This window comes from Ictidomys tridecemlineatus, chromosome 13 (genome assembly GCF_052094955.1).
Source record: "Ictidomys tridecemlineatus isolate mIctTri1 chromosome 13, mIctTri1.hap1, whole genome shotgun sequence".
NCBI classification, from domain to species: domain Eukaryota; kingdom Metazoa; phylum Chordata; class Mammalia; order Rodentia; family Sciuridae; genus Ictidomys; species Ictidomys tridecemlineatus.
Genome location: NC_135489.1, coordinates 93,274,459 through 93,293,945, shown reverse-complemented (window position 1 = coordinate 93,293,945; position 19,487 = coordinate 93,274,459). Strand labels below are relative to the sequence as shown.

The window sequence follows — 19,487 nt, the reverse complement described above, 5'->3', positions numbered from 1 at the left end:
ATTTTTTAAAACTAGAAAGTTACAGGGAGATACTCTGATAAATTTGATCTTATTGAGTTTTCTCTATTATGTTGCTCTTTTTTTAAAAAGCATTAATTTTTGCTCTAATTATTGCATTCCTTTTGCTCCCCCCTTTGCCTACATTAAAACTATATCATTAATTTGAGAATTTTGTTCTTATTGAATATAATCTATTAATACCACAATTTCCCCCAAACATTGCTTTGCCTGAATCTCCCAAATTCTAATGCCTGATGTTTCATTTTCATTCAAAATATATTCTGATTTCCCTTGTGACTTCCTTAGTTGCCTATGAGTTACACAGAAGTGAGTTGTTTGATTTCCAAATATTTGGGGGATTTTCCAGGTATCCTTCTGCTACCGATTTCTTGTTTGAGTCCATTGGGATGAGAGAAGATACTCCATGTGGTCTTGATTCTTTCAGATTTGTTGCATTTGCTTTATGGCCCAGCATATAGTCACCTTGGTGCGTGTTCTGTTCCCTGGCATTTGAAAAGAACATGTAATTCTGCTCTGGTTAAGTGGAGCATCTATGAGTGCCAAGCACGCTGGTAAGTAACAGTGGACGCTGGTCTTCTCCTACTGACTTTCTGTGTATGTGTTCTGTCAATTGCTGAGAGGAGAATCGCAATCTCAACTCTGAGTGTGAGCTTGTAGATTTCTTCTCTCTGTCCAATCAGTTTTGCTTTCTGCATTTGAGAGTTGTGTTCTTAGGTGCATACATGTTTAGAATTGTCCTGTATGAATTGCTCTTTTCATGCTAAATGTTGATGCTCTTTATATCTGGAAATATTCTTTGTTATATCTACTTTAGTGCAAATATAGCAACTATTTGCATGGTGCATCTTCCTTTTACTTTTAACCTGTATGCCTTTATATTTAAGGTGTATTTATTACAGGTTGATTAGAGTGGATTCTTGACTTTTTATCCAATTTAATAATCTCTGTTTTCACTGGTATACTTCATTAAAATGTAATGTATCTACTGATATGATTGGCTTTTAATTTACCATCCATCTTGCTGTTTACCTCTTGCTTCTTTGTTCTTTTTCTAACAGCTTTCAGATTATGTATTTATAATTCCATTTTATCTCCCTTATTGATGTGTTATTTATGCTTCTTTTAAAAATATTTCAGTGGTCCTACTGTTTGTAAAATGCATCTTTCATTGAGGATAGTTTACCTGCTTCTAGGACTATATTGACCATGAATCAACCAATAGGAGGTCGATGTCTGTGAATATGTGAGTGCATAATTTTTATTTCTATTTTCCTGACATTTGTTACAGGAAGGAATTTCCTTGATGGTGTATAATTGCAGGAGCTGCTTATGAAATCCCAGGAGGCTGTTGTCTTGGTGTCTAATGCTGGAGTTTGAGCCCACAGGACAGACAGGAAGGACATGTGGATGTAAAGAGGAAGAGAGTGAGGACAATGGTATCCCACCGGCATGAGCTGGAGCCTCTGAGGACACAATCCACTCCAGTTCTTAGTGCTCTGACCTTAGTCTACTGCAGAATCTGGACTGAGTGTACTCCCCTGGCCTGGAAGGCAAAGCTGCTGAAGGAGGGTTCATGGAAGGTGGCTGCTCTTGACCGCGGACCTTGGCAATCTGCAGCCGCATGTACAGCCTACTAGCCTGAGGACAGACGAACGTCACTGCAGTAAAGCAATCTTTTGGAAGCCTCTGGAGACATAACCAACTCCCCTAGTGCAGTTACGTTATTCTATTTCCAGTTCTGAAGACTTGCACACTCGAATGTCCCCAAATATCTAACGCTGCACTTGGAAGAGTAGTTTCCCAGACATCATCTCACTCATGGGGTGGCCAGTGTGAGTCCGTTTTATCCAAGAAGGAAGCCACAGTCAGAGTAGCTCAGTGCTGTGCCCGGAGCCATGTGGGAAGGGGCCGAGCGTGTGGATCCGGCAGGATAATTCTCAAACTCGACTATGACAGGATTGTCTGTAGGTCCATTCATTCAATCACACCCTCGTTTCCTGGCCTTTCCCCAGAAATGCCACACTTGAGAAACAGCTCCAAGGAGCTTCTTCCTTTTAGCAATATCGGGGGGCTGCTGAAGCTGTTTTTGAGGCATACATGCTTTCTGTGATGTCTTAATTCTCCAAATGCCCAAGCATTTATCCAACCATTCCCAGACCTTGGGGTTCTCTTAATTTCTCTTTGTTTAACCACCATGGAGACACCCACACTTTCGGTTTTTCCATGGAGGACATAATACATTCTTTCTTTTCCTAATATGATCTTTATCTTCCAATGGAGACACACTGTTTTTCTTATTTTTTAATGCTATATTTATAGTGAATTCAGTCACAGTCTTGATTGAGTCTTAGAAAGTGCCTTAGAGGTCTGAATACATGTGCATTTTGATGCTTTCTAAGATTTTATCTCCACAAAGAAATCTGATGCTTCTTTTCTTTTTTTGATACCAGCAATTGAACCCAGTATCCCTTAACCACGGACCCCCACCCAGCACTCCCTCCCTTTTTGAGACAGGGAGGGTCTCACTAAGTTGTGGAGGCTGGGCTCAACCTTAGGATCCTCCTGCCTCAGCCTCCCAAACCACTGGGATTATAGATATGCACCACCTGGTTTCCTTTTTCTTTTTTGAAAACCTGTATTTTTCCTTTGAGAGGACACACATACAATGTCCAGGGGATGTCTCAGTGTCCCATCTTGCTTCCTTAAGTTCACTTTCCAAGATTCTCAAAGAATTTATAAAACTGAAATACAGCCCCATGTGCCTGCAAGTGATAAGGGCCAACACAGGTGTGCGTGCCTTTGGAGACGCTCGCAATCCCAGCAGCCCTGCACTTGCTTCTCGGTGGGTCGTCCTCACTGTCACCACACTCGGGAGGTGACATGTTATATTCGGCGAGACCACAATTAGTCTGGTGCACTAGTCTGCAGCAGTCATGAGCAGGAGACAGAGTGACAGTAATAACAGCTCTTAATTCTCACATTTATAAGAGAGCAGACAGACTAATGAAGCTGTGTTGTCTGAGTTATCATTAATAGTAGGGGGAGTTATCTTAAAAATCTTAATTACTTGCAGTATGATAATAATGAAGGCTCTTCATCACCAAACAAGCACCCGGGAATGACCCTTCTCCAGCAGCACCCCCAATGCACCCCACAAGCTCTTCCCGGGGAACTGCTCTGCACGGGGTCTCTGGCAAGGAGGTAGAAACTGGTGAGAGAGAACCAGGTTTAGAGACGGGGATCCTTTCAATCATAGCGATTGGGAGTCTCTTTTCCCATCACATTCCCTAGGAGATGAGTCATGGGATTTGACAAAATCAAATTATCCCAGGAAGAGCTTCCTTACTTAGTTCCAGGGGAGCCTCCCAAAACGACGTCAGCTCTTAGCTTGTAATTCATGCATCTACCTGGAGTCTTGCTCTAGATTAGAAGCCCGATTTTCTTTACTTACAGTTTGAGAAATATTTTCTCAGGGCTAATGGCCAGCTCCCCGCCACCCCTACCTCCACACGCCAGCCAAAAGAAATGGCAATTCCATCTGCCCTGAACGTTCTGATTTCTAAAAATGCCCTAAAAGGTTTGGGTATCAATAACTCAGTCCTGGGAAAACCTCATTTTCATTTCACATCTGTTGGAAGAAAGCACATTTTTTTTAAATGTTTTATAATCTATAAGAAGGGTTTTATAAAAACGACCCAGTGTGGAAGGCTTGGAAGTAGAGTTAAAGGGGAAAACATAGTTATTTTGCTCTCAGATGTCATTGGTAGCATATTTGGGCTTATGACATTCCGTTGCGAACTCAGGGATTGAAGGAAGAGGGTGTGACTGATTAAAGCCCCTGGACCCCACCCTGTGAAGTTTAGTTTCCTAGGGCTTCCATAATAAAGCACCCAAAATGGCCCGCGGACCAGGAAAAGAGAAATCCACTGTTTCTCAGTTCTGAAGGCTACAAGTTCAAGGTGAGGGCAGGTGTGGTTCCTTACGGCGTCTCTGGGGAGAACCTGTGTGTGCCTCCCTTGGTCCTGGGCATCCCTGGACTGGTAGATGCTTCTCCTTATCTCCTTAAGCTGTCTTCTCTCCCTCTGTGTCTCTGGGTCCACGTTTTCTCTGTTATTAAGGACACACACAGTAATACTGGATTAGGTCCACCCTACGGACCTCACCTTAGCTTGGTCATCTGCACAGATCTCATTTCAAAAGAAGGTCATATGTGTAGGTGATGGAGTTGGTGCTTCCACATCTTTAAGTAAGGGGGAAATTCGACATGTCACATGCCAAGATCCCTCAGAGTTGAGACACGATTCTGTACGTTCTGTTTTTGGTTTCTTTTTATGCAATAAGAAACACACAACATCGTATTGATCATCCTAATCATTTTCAAACGTACAGAACAGTGGTGCTGACTATGTGCACGCTGTTGTGCAATTCTCTCCAGAGCTTTCCACCCTGGACACAAACACCCTGTGCTAATAAGCAACAATTTTTCCCTTCCCCCATCTTCCTGCCCTTGGCCATCACCATTCCACTCGGTGTTTCTAAGACTTTGACTAATTTAGGTTCTGCATTTAAGTGGAAAAGCCTTCAGTGTTTCTGTGACGGGTTTACTTCACACAACGTTCCCAATGCTCCTCCATGTTGAACCATGTAATAGAAGGTCCTCTTTTTAAGACTCAGTAATGCTCCCTTGTCTGTACCTGCCGCACTCTCTTCATCCATCCATCCTTCTGGAGACATTTAGGTTGCTTCCGTGCTTCGGCTCCTGTGAATAGCACTGCGATGAACAGGAACATGCGCATACCCCTTCCAGATCCTGGTTCAGTTCTTCTGGGTTGGTCCCTGGAAGTGGATTTCTGGGTCATATGGTAATTCCACTTTTAAGTTTCTGAGCAACATCCTTCTAAAGTATGCAGGTGCTCTCAGCGCTCCAAAGCAGGTGAGGCAGGAGCCTGCTGCTTGGCGGCCCCGCAGCAGCTGGAGAGTTGATGCCTGTCCCACTCTTTGCCCACAAGCTGGGCCCTTTCCCCCGTCACTCCACGTGGTGCCAGCTTCTGTCTCTGCCGAGTCCTCTCCAGTCACGTCAAGCCACTGAGCTCTTTTCTTCTCCTTCGCCCCTCCCCCCAGGGTCTCCAGAGTATAATAGACCCCCCAGCTGCTCCAAGTCAGGAGAAAGAGAAAGACAAGTCCCTTGAGCAGCCCCTGAAAACCAAGAGGAGTAGACACATGCCATTCTTCCCCCTCCCACAGGAGAAGCCACTAGTTGGGCCTTTTCTCCCCTTTTTCCTGTGTCGTGCCAGCCTGGGGAAGGATCCATCATGGTGGACGTGCAATGGCCTTCCTTATGTATTTCAGAGTGCCTGCTCTCGGGCGCTCTGAAGCTCCTCTGTGAGCCTGCCTGGGGTATTGGGATTCTGACCTCTTACTAGAATTCTCCTGAAGGCTTCTTGTTAACCGATGTGTCTCTGCAGGGCAGTGAGGCCTGGGGCTTGCCACTTGGCCATATTGCTGACATCATTCTCCATTTTCTGCTGATTTCTTAACAAATCCCCAAATGCTTCCCATGGCCCCCAAAGCACCGAGTCCATTTAATTCCATCACTTACCCAGTGAAAGGAGACCAAGGAGACCCTGTTCTGCAAATCATTTCTGGCACTTCATGTTGCTTCAATTCCACTGTAATAAGTTCACAGCCAGCGGTGGAATGCGACGCCTTCTTAGGTGGATGGAAAAATTTTAAAAGGAAACTCTTCACGTTAAGCAAGTTTCTTTCTCCAACTGACTGCAGGGAAATGATATGCACTTTAGAACCCAGTAAATAGCAGACGAGCACCCCAGCTTGAGCACTCAGTGAAGGATATCAAAGACCTGCAATTCCCCGAGTTTTCATTTCTTCAGTAAATAATGCTACCTCCTTCATCAAGTTGATATCATTGCTCAATAACCCGCAAACTTTCTGGCCTAGAACACAAAACACAGTAGGCGCTCACAGTGTACATTCTCCTCTCTTCATCAGCCAAATTAGATGAAAACTGTTGTAAAAAGAAACACACCCAAGCCCGGAACAAGGTCAATGCTACCACATGCGTACGGAAAAACTGTTTAAAATCTGAAGCAAAATTTACACGTGCTTAAACTTTCAAATGATATCTAGTATCTACTGTACCTTTCTATAACCAGTTGCCCCAGGAGAAGCTCAGCTGTCTCTTGCTAACCAAATATCATGGTGAATTGGTAAAGTTTTACTTTTTTATTTCTAATCCAGAAAAATATGTTAGACTATAAAGCCTGATCAAGAAAAAGAAAAAAAAGTCAGATGCGTAACTGACTAAGCTACAGCTGGAAGGTCAGAGAGGAACAATGAAGGGTGGGGACCAGAAAAGCATTAAACGTGTCACAAGAGGGAAAAAATACCCCGTTTTGGTGTCGCTATCAGCTTTGCTTCATTCTGAATTACTAGAAGACACAAAGACTTGGAATCGTCTCAATGCCAGAAGAATCTGACGTCCCTTATTAGATGTAAGCCTTAAAAATATATCTATATGGGGCTGGGGATGTGGCTCAAGTGGTAGCGCGCTCGCCTGGCATGCGTGCAGCCCGGGTTCGATCCTCAGCACCACATACCAACAAAGATGTTGTGTCTGCCGAGAACTAAAAAATAAATATTAAAAATTCTCTATCTCTCTCTCTCTCCTCTCTCACTCTCTCTTTAAAAAAAATATATATATATATATATATCTATAGTAATATAAGGTAAATTTGTGTACAGACTCAATCTATCACTGATTTTTTTGGTGTGTTTTTAAAATCTCAAAGAAATACTGCCAATTTGAATAATTAATCAAATCTATTCTGAGATCTTGACATTCATTTAAAAAGCAATAGCAGCATCTGTCTACTCGCTCCTACCAAGTGGCCACCAAACCAGTCTGAATGTGCACAGTTTGGGGAAATTTGCTTTAAAGGACACCATCTCCCAGGGTCCTCGTTGTTGCCTGGTCAGTGAGGTAGACGCGCAGCAGAAAGGGCACGGGGGACGGCTCAGCTGGACACTGAAGCCAGAGGCCGGGCTCCACCCTCCTCATGGAACTCTGCAATCAGCGCTCCTTGTCAAGTACCTGCGGCCGAGGCCCCACAACTCGAGGGAAAACAGGTTTATAAGGCTCCCCACTAAACTCACCAATGGCTCCTGTGTTCATTTATTCTACCTAGACAACCTCCGCTGCAGAGGGTCAGGGGAAAGACAGCAGGAAAAGACAGTGCTACCAGGGAAACCACAAAATGTGTCATAAATAACCTACACGTACATGGGAAGCTTCACTCATTCATTCTTTCATTCACCTTCCTGCGGGAATTACTGAGTGTCTGTTATGCGCCAGACAGGAGCTCATGGGGAAAGATGTCATGGGCCATGTATGGAATGAAGGGGAGTGGGGGCCAGATGGAAAATAATGGCCTAGGAAAGGAAATACAAATAGTGGAAGATGCTATGAAGAAAATGATCTCAGGCCGCTGTTGTATCTGATAGAATCACGCATCTGCATAACAGCGTCTTGATGGACCAGGGGCCCCTGTGGTCCCATAGGAGCCCATCGCCTGTTGATACCAGTCTTGAAGATCAGGAACAGATTCTTGTCCCCCATGCTGCAGATTAAACACCTGGGAAACCCTGAGGCAAGTGTAGAAAGCAAGTACATTTAAAGAAAGTGATAGCAACAGACTTCTCCAAAGTGAAGGAGCCCCAGAGCTGGGTGTCCACGGGAGGGGGGTGTCTGGCTCTTTTAGAGACCCCAGAACCCCCCTTTGGACTATTGCCTTCTCTTTATTCCCTGCATTCGTGACCAAGAGCAGGGATGCCAGGTTGCTAGCAACGCAGAGTGCCCGGGGGCAGGATCTCAGAGGTTAACAGCCCACTGTCCCCTCTGCTTGATAACCAGGGAGGAACGTCATTGTCCTCTCGACCCCCATCATTCATCACCTACACTACATTCCATGATGTCCACACCAGACAGAACTACCTCGTGACATGTGTCGCAGAACCTGGCTCCATCACTAAGTGGTGCAAGACCGTAATTTAGGAGTCCCAAACTTTATTAGTCCGATACAAAGAAAGGCTAACTTTCATGCTCTGTCGGTGTCACTGCCTTAAACCGTCCGTCCACCAGGAAGAAGTCAGTGGGATGATTTGAGTAAGCTGCCACATCCTCCTTTTCCCTGAACCACCGGGGTCACACACAGACCTGGATTTATCCTTTGGGAACGTTGAAAATAAAGTCACAATAAAGACAGGCTACACGTATAACACGCAAACACATGAACAAGTTCATTCATTCATGTGTTCATTCAGATAAAAGCCATCAGGTCTATTTAGCCTGATTTAGACATTACACATGTCTTCATGTATGGAAATGCCATGTGGTATCTCGTTAATATGTACAATCTTTATGTTTTTATGTATCAGTTAAAACATGGAAATTTAATCTTAATTTTTTTAAAAAGAGAAAAGGAGATTATATTTTTTGAAGTATAGGAAATAAGAAAGAACTCCTTCAAGAGAGGATACTGGTAATAACAGCCCAATGACAGGCTACTTAGTGTTTTAGAAGTCTCTTTGGGGGATCAAGCAAAATCTTTTGAAACTTTGTGATTCATGTATTCATTAAAGCAATAATCAGATATATATTGTTATCAAAGTTCTTCTCATGGTTTTCATTTACAGTAAACATAGCAATGTGAAAGGATAAAAATTGATTTTTAAAAAAATCTCCCTCAAAAAGAAAAAGATTTTAGCAACGCTTTCCTCCTCCAAGACAAGTAGTTTCTAATGAGAAATGATTGACACTATAAAGTTTGTACACCTGGGCTGATATTGTTGTTTTGAGATTTTTTTTTTAATTAGAATATGAATTAGTGCTGACAAGCCTGTAAATGCTTCTGCTCTTTAAAAGGAGCAAGACTTTCAATCTTGCAAACAAATTTAATCATAATATACAATAAAATTACAGCTCCGATCATAGTAATGGGTTTGCAAATTTCTACCCAATAGAAAAGGGGTGCCGACAACCCCCATTTAAATTTTTGTGTTCATTTCACCAAACAGAGGAATGGGGCTTGGGAACATTAGGCACTGCTGCAGATGTAACTGGGACTCTTCCACCTGAACAAAGAGAAGTACCCCCATGACCTGAGAAGCTGTATTGGAGGCTTATCCCTGCTCCGAGCAGTGAATGAGGCCAACTGTGATTGTTCTAAATGGTGGAGGTCTGCATTATATTAGAGAAACTCAAAAATGCAGCTTGGCTCTTTAAAAAGACTGATTTTTCAAAAATGTTTCCATTCATCCGAATTCCCCATATAGGATATACAAAGGTCTCCTAAAGTGACCCCATACTAAAAATAAAAACATGTTTCCATTTTTAGACAACTCAGTAGAAATTACTTCTTGTTAAACCCTAAGAATGAAAAGTCTTTTTCATCCATAGCAGGAGAATTTTGCCAAAGGTGAGGGGGCAGTCCAAAGCTGGTCATTTGCAAAGCCTGTGGTCGTTTTCATGAATTCGTAAGTTAATTACTGCCTGAATAACCAGACTTCTATAGATCTTCAGGCTAGTTTCATTAACAAAAAATGTACACAGCAGTCTGACAACACATCAAAGAATTATACAAAAAGTATTTGGGTTCAGCGTCTTGGCCATAGTTAACACAACAAAACTGCCTACCCATCAACTATGGGATAAAAGTGATAGAAGGATTTTAAAATATCAGACTCATTTAAAATCCTGGGAAACCCTACTATGGGCAAACATTGTATGAGCTCATGCATATACAGCAGCTTCTCCAGCAATTTGGGATCCATGAGATTGAATTGTAAGCTCATCAAAATGCAGTCCTTAGACTTAGTCTTACAAACAGTAAAACGTTGTTCTACGATTGTAGAGGGCTGTGTGGAAAGGAAGCGTTGGAGATTTTTGTGTGTCTCCAGCACATAGATCTTGTCCACCTTTCTAGAGGCTCTGCAGACTGGCACACTGTTAGCATTGCTACCTGCCTTTGGAAGGCCTGTCCCCCGGTATAGCACCTTCCGATATCCACATCATGCTAAAATCTTCCCTGATTGTCCTGGGTGAAGTCAATGTTACCAACACCTCGTCCCTTTGCTTTCATGACTTGAAGCATTATTATTTTTTCCTTGCTAAAAAGTAAGGCCTGTGGAGAGGGAAAGGAATTCTGTTTTATTCATGCTTCATCCCCAGAGCTAATCATAGTGACTGGCACATGAAAAGCCCTTATCACTTATTTTCAAATCGATAAATCATAACACTCTCCAATCCTCTTGACATATTTGACTGAGCATTAGTGGGGAAAAAGGAAAAATGCCATAAAGACCATGCTTTCTCAACTTGAATCCTCCCCAGGACCTGTACCAGGTGGGCGTGTGAGTCTCTGTGGCTGCTGTAATAACTTGTCACAACTGGATGGCTTAAAAAGCAGAAAGGTTTAGTCTCGTGGTTCTGGAGGCCAGAATGCCAAACAGAGGGCTGACCATGGCCACACTCCTGCTGGAGGCTTAAGGGGAGAATCTGTTCTGGGGTGTTTTAGTCAGCTTGTTTGCTGCTGTGACCAAAAGATTTTTGACAAGAACGATTAGAAGGGGAAAAGTTTAATTGGGAATCACAGTTTTGGAAGTCTCAGTCTGTAGAAGGCAAACTCCATACCTCACAGCCTGAGGTATGGCATAACATCGCGGAAGAAGAGTGTGGTGGAGGAAAGAACTTCAGGACTTTATACCAGGAAGGGGAGAGAGAGAGAGAGAGAGAGAGAGAGAGAGAGAGAGAGAGAGAGAGAGAGTCAGTCCACACTCCACCTGCTTACATTTACCATCCAGCTAATCCCTATCAGTAGATTAATGCACTGATTAGGTTAATGCTCTCCTAACCCAATCATTTCACCATTAAACTTTCAAACCTTCTTGCATTGTCTCAGGAGCTTTGGGGGAAAACCTCATGTCTAAACCATAACGTTTCATCCCTTTCCCCCCAAAAGCTCATGCCTATCTCACAATTTAAAATGCATTTAGTCCATTTCCAAGAATACCTAAAGTCTCAACTCTTCCAACATTATCAAAAGTCCAAGTACAAAGCTTCCTCTGAGACTCAAGGCAAACTCTCAGCATGAGTCCCCATAAGAATCAAAAGCAAGCTCCGTATGTCTAATAGATAAAGGTACAGAATAAACATTTCCATTATACAAGGAAGAAATCGGGGTATACAAGAAAGAATGGGACCAAAGCAAGACTGAAATCCAGCTGCAAAGACAGGTTCTGTGGCTCCATGTCCAACATCCGGGGCCCATGTCATCTTGCTGTTCATCCAGAGGACCGTGTAGCTCTGACTCTATGACTTTGCCGGTTGCAGCCCACATGACCTCAGCTTGTTTGGGCTCAGCCCTGCGTCTTTCCTTGGCAGACATCCCCTGTTACTGGCATCTCTTAATCTCGGGGGTCTCCACTGCAGCTTTGGCTTCCTTCTCACTTCCTCATGCATCATTCTTTCAGGAGCTGCCTGCAGGGTCTCCAACTCTGCTGCGCTTTGCCTGGCCTCCCAGGCCTTTCTTTGAAATCTTGGTGGAGGCCTCCATGATCCTCTGATGCCAACATCCTGCAGAACCAGCACCATGTGGCTGACTCCATGGTCTGCCACCATCTTGAGCAGTAGCCAAACCTCTAAGGACCGTGGTTACAGCAGCCTCTCAGTGCCTGGGCGACTGAGCAGGGTGAAACAACTTCCTAGGACTCCCTGTTCAAGCAGGGTGCCCCACTCGTCTTGTCTCAAAAGAATTTTCACTTTTGCATCCTTGAGTTTGAGATGGGTGTGGTCTTGCCAATCACTGAGATGTCCTCAAGCCATGTTTCCTATAGTTTTGGGGTCAAGTACTTAGCAGCTTCTCTTTAGTGGTTTGGTTGTATTCTCTTTAACTACCAAAAGTTTCTTAGCCCTCATTGTACTGTTTTCTGATGAAATTTAAGTTTTTCAAGTCTTTCTGCTTTGCTTTCTGCTCCTGATTATCACAATAAACTTGGCTAAAAGCTGGCAGCAATATTCATGTCACCCGCTGAATGCTGTGCTGCCTAGAAATTTCTTCTGCCAGATCATAATTAGTTTATTACCTTTAACTTTAGCTTCACAGAAAGCCCCAGGACATGACAAAATGTAGATCATTTCTTAGCCAGAATGTAAGGCGAATGGCCTTTAGTCCAATTTCCAATAAAGGCCTCCTTTTCCTCTGAAACCTCGTGACCCTAGTCTTTACCGTCCATAGTCTTATTGGCATTCCAGTCTTCTGAACTCCCGCCAGAATTGTCCCTTAAGTTCCACTTATAGCAATCTAAAGTTTTTCCAGCTTGCATGTCTAAATGTCTCAAAATTCCTCCCACAATTCCAAAAAGCTCCAAAAGCGTCTAAACCACATTTAGGTTAGTCACAGCAGTGACCCTGATTCTTGGTATCAACTTCTGTTTTAGCCAGCTTTTTCACTGCTGTTACCAAAAGACTGAAAAAGAATAATTAGAGGAGAAAAAGTTTATTTGGGGCTCACCGTTTCATAGGTCTCAATCCATAGATGGCCAGCTCCATTTCTTGAGGCCTGAGGTGTAGAAGAACATCATGGAAGAGGTGTGTGGCAGAGGAGAACAGTTCAAGTCATCCCAAAAGGAGGGCAGGGTGGGAGGGAGAGCTCTACTCCCCATGGACCAAATATAAATCCCAAAATCATATCCCAAAAAGCTCACCTGCATCGAATAGAATAGACATCATGATTGCTGTATGTATGTAGGTGACTCTATGACCAGTGTGATTCTGCAACCTGTACAATCAGAAAAATGAGACATTATGCCCCAATTGATTCAAATGTATGAATTGCCAAGATCATTGTAATGTCATGTGTAGCTAATAAAAAAATTTTTAAAAAAATTTTAAAAGAATGTAAGCAAAAATAACTAGTAATTAAATAAAATAGAAATTTGCTCTATTAAAAAAAAAACACCTGCATCTCCTCTAGCCACACTATAGCTGCCTACAGTTATCACCCAGTTAATCCCTATAAATAGATTAATGTATTGATTAAGTTGATGCTCTCCTAACCCAATCAATTTTCTCGCATCAATTCACACATGAGCTTTAGGGGGACATTTTATACTTAAATCAGAACTTTTGGGCTGTTGAATCTCTTGGTTTGTGGCCACATTACTCCAGTCTGTGTTTCCATTGCTTTCTCCTATTCCTCCCACAATTCCAAAAAGCCCCCAAAGCTTCTAAACCACATGTTTTTGTGTGTTTTGTCTCTCCTAAGGGTGTGTGTGTGTGTGTGTGTGTGTGTGTGTGTGTGTGTGTATTTGAGATGGTCTTGCTATGTTGCCAGGTTGGCCTCAAACTCACAATCCTCCTGCCTCAGTCTCCTGAGTAAATGGGATTATACACATGTGCCACCATTCCTGGCTCTTGAGAACACTTATGATGGTAATTAAAGCCCACCTGAAAAACCAGGATAAGATTTTTAACTTAATCATGTTTGCAAAAAAAAAAAAAAAAACATTTTTCAAATAGAATTACTTTTACAATGCCAAGGGATTAGGGCTTGATATACTTGGGAGGGGGGCCCATCATTCAATCTACTATGGCAAGCTTTGATAGACACTGCCTTTTACCAATGGAAGCCTGGTGTGGATGACCTGTGTTGGTCCAGGTGTCCTGCTTTCAGAGCTGATTTCCAGGCCACACCGTTGCTTCTATTGTTTGATTATTAAATTGGCTGCAATCTCTGCTCAAAGGGACATCAAAAGGTCACAGCTCTTTTGCAGGACAGTTCTTTAGGTAAAGAGACAAATCACTTACAAGAAGAAATCAGTATCATTTACCACCAAAATCAGTATCATTTATCATTCTTTTTTGCCTTAACTGGGTGCTTGTGATTCTCAATGGGAGCCACAGCAAAAGATTGAACACCAAAATTTCTGTTGCATTTACAACAATCCCAGTGGCCATCCGGGTTCTGTTCTCACTTCCTTCCGGCTTCTGTGTCTCGGTTCTTCCAAGTGGCAGGAAGTCCTCCCTGTGTGTGTGTGTGTGTGTGACATGGTAGGACACACACATTTCTGGTCTTCATTTTCAACAAATTGTTTCTTCATTCAGCTCAAAATTTTATCCAACAGATCTTATAACTGAGTGAGGGTTAACTTATTTTGAAGGCACATTAAAAATGTAGCTCTGTTGTTTTCAACAAAAGAGAAAGAAACAGATGGTTTGGCTGACCCTCTGGTGAAATCTCAACACCAGAACCTGGATGGTATGAATTTCAATAAATGCTTTCATAATTAACACATATGAGAAATAGATAAGAGAGGAACAAGAATTACAATTATGTTTTGCATTTTATTGTATATAAGGTTCATTAATTTTTTTCTATAAATTCTCTTTGTCTACTATTTGTCTGAATTTTCAAATCAATTTAGAAAATGAAAGTAAGAATTTTGATCTTTTATTCTTTCTTTCTTTTTTTTTTTTTTTTTGCAAATTTAGTTCTTCAGAAATTGGTTTCACGAGAGCCAAATGCTGTCAAAACATATGTTTGATTTTCTTTAGGTAGAGGCATGCTGTTGCTTCTTTTTAAAAATAATTTGATCTAGAAAAACAGTACTTTCATAGGTGGTTTCCAGTTTGCCATATGTAAAGGAGAAATGATGTGTCATTAAACAATTCATTAAAACAAAGGACTTTTTAAAGTTCCATGAACAAATTTGAAACTGGAGAGAAACCAAGTACTCATATAGCAAGGTGGTTTACTAAATTCCAAATGAGCTCAACTGCACGGAGGATGGGGCGAAATGCATATGTGTCCTCTCTCGATGCAGCTGCCACGCCATGTGGACACGCTCACCACACTCTCTCTTGGCATTCAGAGATATTTTAAAAACTGTGCTTGGAAACACCATCCTTTGCCTCCTACCTTTTAGAATTGTATTCACCTGCATTTTTAAGTTTTTAAATATTCACCTACAGTCATTCTTACTGGACACCTCATAGGCACCAGGTTTTTCTGTGCCAACTACTTTCAGAATAGAACATATCAAAAGTGCACAGTCCGAGTCACAAGGAGTTTGCATGGGGTCAGTCCTAGGGGAGATGATCTAAGTGGCACGACATGGCCAAGGAGCACAGAAGGAGGAGAGGTAACTTCAGGGCTGGAGGAGAGGAGAGGGGCTTCACAGAGCCATGGGAATTGGTTAGGCTTTGGGTAAACAGAGGGAAAATAAGAGTTTTCTCAGGTGAGAGAACAGTGAACTATGAAGCCATAAAGACTCTGATAGAATCCTTTTGTTAATTTTTGCTCCTGTTTCCTATGCTTTGTTGGGAGGGGTTCTATCCAGAAAATCATTGCCTGTGCCCATGTCTTGAAGTGTCTCCCCTATGTTTTCTTCTGGTAGTTTCAAAGTATCAAGTCTTCCATTAAGGTCTTTGATCCATAGGCTTGTGGAGGGCAAAGGAAATGATCCAAAGAATGAAGAGCCTTACTACACGGTGGGAAAAATGTATTTGCCAGCTATTTGTTGGCAAAGGTTAATATCCAGAATACAGAGAGAATTTGAAAATTTTAGCGATAACAAGAGAAGCAACCCAATTTTTAAAAGGGGCAAATGATCTGAATGTACACTTCTCAAAAGAACAAATACAAATGGCAAAAAAAAAAAATAGGAAAAAAATACTCAACATCATCAACCATAAGGGAAATGCAAATCAAAGCGACAATGAGATTACATTTCACCCCCAGTTAGAATGGCAACTATCCAAAAAAAAAAAAATGAACAAAAGCTGATAAGAATGTAGAGAAAAGGGAGCTGTTGGTGGGAATGCAAATTAGTATAGCCATTGGTTTGTGTCACTGTGACTAAAAGATCTGACACAAACAATGGGACAAAAAGTTCATACGGGGCTCACGGTGTCAGTGGTCTCTGTCCATAGACAACCATCTCCATAGCTATGGGCCCGAGGTGAAGCAGAACGTCAGCTCAGAACAGGGTAAAGAGGATGGAGAGAGAGAGAGAGAGAGAGAGAGAGAGAGAGAGAGAGAGAGAGAGAGAGAGAGAGAGAGAGAGAGAGAGAGAGAAAGCTCCACTCACCAGGGACAAAATGCAAAAGCCCCCACCACCACTTAAGTCCTCCAGCCACACCCTGTCTGCCTACAGTTACCACCCAGCTCATCTATTATCATTATCAGTGGATTAATTTACTAATTAGGTCCCAACTTCCATACTCTAGTTATTTCACCTCTAAACATTCTCACACATGAGCTTTGGGGATGCCTTATATCTAAACCATGTAACCACCATGGGGAACAACAACAACAACAAAAAACTACAAAAGAGAACTACTATATGATCCAGCTATCCACTGCTGAGCATATATCAAAATAAATGAACTTGGAGACAAAAGAGATACCTGCATACTCATGTTTACTGTGGCCCTAGCCACAGTAGCTAAGGTACAGAATCAACTTAAGTCTCCATCAACAGATAAATGGATAAAGAATATATGGGAGATAGGCACAATGGCGTGCTATACTTCAGCCATAAAAGAATGAAATCCTACCATTTGCAGCAAAATGGATGGGACTGGAGGGCATCCTATTAAGCAAAATAAGCCAGACATAGAAAGAGAAGTTCGCATGTTCGCTATCAAATGTGGGAACTTAAAAACAAAGAAAGAAAAGAAAACTAACTGAAAGTCAAACAGTAATTGTAATCACTCAGGGCTGGGAAGGGTAGCCAAGGGTGGGTGGGCAAACGAGAATAGCTGGATGAAAACAAAGCATACGATATACATGTATGGAAATACCAGTGAATCCCGTGGATGTGTTAATAAAAATAATAAGCAAATGAGTTAATTAAAAAATTAAAAAGATAAAATGATTCCAGACCAAAAAAAGCCTACAGACCAGGATGATCAGGGAGATTAGGAGAACTTTAAGTTGGTAGCAGGCCCCAGGCAAAGGATGAAACTTGACTCATTAGATCCTGGAGACCCATCCGACAGTTAGGTAAGACGGATGGACACCACGTACCCCTGGGACCACCCCCTGCTTATTTCATCCTGTTTCAGCCACTGCACCAAGCCCACCGTCAGTGAGCATGCAAGGAGCTAAACACCATATCCGGGGCCAAACCACCTCCTCCTCTTCTTGCAGGGAAACCAGTCCATGCTGCTGTGATTACACCCAGCAGCGTGTGATTAGTCTGAAATGTCTCTGTGCACAGGGTGGGGTCAAGTACATTTCATAAAATCATTTTACAAATGCAACTCAGAAAGCATATTTTGTGATCCATTTCACAGTATTCTAACGCAAAGCCAAAACAAATGACTCTAAACATGGCAAGATACAACTATTTGTACCGGGAGCGAAAATAAGTCATCCACTTTCATTGTTCAATCCTCTGTTCGATAGAACACATGAATATTAAGATGGCCCTATTTCATTCCATTTTAAAAGCAAGATGAGGCTAATCGTATGCAATAAAGCGTTTTTGGCCTGAGTCTTCATGACAGCTCTGAATGCCTGCCACATTTTAAATACCACAGGTGGGAAACAAACGTATAACTTACCTCCTTACATAATTTTCCATTTAAAATATAGAGAAACAAAATACACTATAACAGCAGAGTTTTTTTTTTCTCTGAACCAAAATCACATAATCTGAGCAAGAAAATTCAATAACAGCTTTTATCCAGATGACAAAAACTTGCTGAAAGAGCACCAAAGTGACAGCAAGAGTTGGAACTTGCATACAAAGTTTGAAATAACCTCTCTTAACCAATATCCAATAATAAATTAATTTTTAATTGTTTCCAATTAAAATTTAAATTTAAAAATCCTATTGAATTTAAAAATCCTGAAAGAATTTTTGGACCGAATATAGGCTAGTTAAAAATAGTCCAAATGCAAAACAGTAGCTCAAATAAAACACTTTATGTGAAGTAATCTATCCAATTTATTATATTTGTTTTTTTTAAAAAAAAGAAGTAATGGTCACATTTACCAGTATTCATGTTCTTGCAATTTTAATATTTCTTTGTGTTCCATAATACATTCCCTTCAAAATAATGATGAAAGATGGAAAAGAATAACATTAATAAAAACCTGAAAACACAAAATTTTACACATCAGCAACACTACCAGTTAAACTCAGATGTTAATTCAAGTTACAGTAGTTCCCCCTTATCTGAGGTTTCCCTTTCAGAAATAAACAATAAGTTTTAAATTGTACAACATTCTTAACAGCATGATGAAATCTCTCAATGTCCTGCTCCATCCCACCAGGGACATTGTTCAGTGTATCCATGCTGTATATGCTACCTGTCAGTCATTTAGCAGCTATCTCAATTGTATATAGGGTTTGATACTATCCATGATTTCAGGCATCCAAGTGGGGTCTTAGGATGTACTGTCCATGGATAAGGGAGGACTTCTGCATATGATTTTTACTGTATATAATTTATCATCAGGTGTAGAGGCAAAGGGAAAATTCTCTTCCACTCAGTTTGCTAGAATGAATGGACAATATACAGATTAAATAGGAGAAAGGACAAAGAAAATGATGATGTGCAAGGAGGCAGTCGCATAATGGAATCACACACCAGCCCAGCATGATTCAATTTATATACTTTTTCCCATAAGGGAACTGGCAGAGTGGGCCCCCTTGGCATTTTAAGGGAATGTGAATGATTATTAAGGCATGAATGAACCCAGAGACAGAAATTAGTTTGCAAAACAATTCTGTTTGGAATGTGAATGAGCCCAAGGAGCAGACCCTATTTTATAATCAAGTCCCTCCAGGGGTGGGTGGCTGTGTTCTTCAGTCCTTGCTTCAATAAAGAGATTCCAGGATGAAGATGGTTGGCAACTGGGTTCCTTTTTGTGGGTTTGGTCTTAATGCAGATTGATGGAATTCCAGAGAGAAGCTCCGGGCCCCTGCACTTGGTGTAGGAGAAGCAATTTAAACATTCTTTTGGATGAGTAACCTGAGGCCTCTAGGAGACCACATCGGGTAAGGATCTGAGAGGGTGATGGAGAACCCTAGACTCCAGGCTGACTGTGCTCTGCATAACACAAGAAGGGACCTGAAAGAACCCTTGTTTTTATAATAGTTTTATTGTCATGTGCTTCATAAGGAAAGCTTTAGGGGGAAAGTCACCATCCTCAGAGCAAGATTTTGTGTGTGTGTGTGTGTGTGTGTGTGTGTGTGTGTGTGTGTGTGGTGCTGGGAATTGAACCCAGGGCCTTGTGCATGCAAGGCAGGCTCTCTACCAACTGAACTATATCCCCAGCCCAAAGCAATATTCCTTTTTCAGTGCTTATTTAGTTACCAAACCCCAAAATATTGACAAATTTGAATATGCATGCCCTGGAGCTTAAGGAACACAATCT

The 19,487-nt window shown here is 41.8% G+C and overlaps 1 long non-coding RNA gene across 1 annotated transcript in view; it reads right to left on the bottom strand.

Annotated features, from left to right (window-relative positions):
- LOC144370007 (uncharacterized) overlaps positions 1 to 19,487 on the bottom strand; it is a 138,848-nt gene that overhangs the window by 20,500 nt on the left and 98,861 nt on the right. The gene's annotated exons all lie outside the window — the stretch shown is intronic.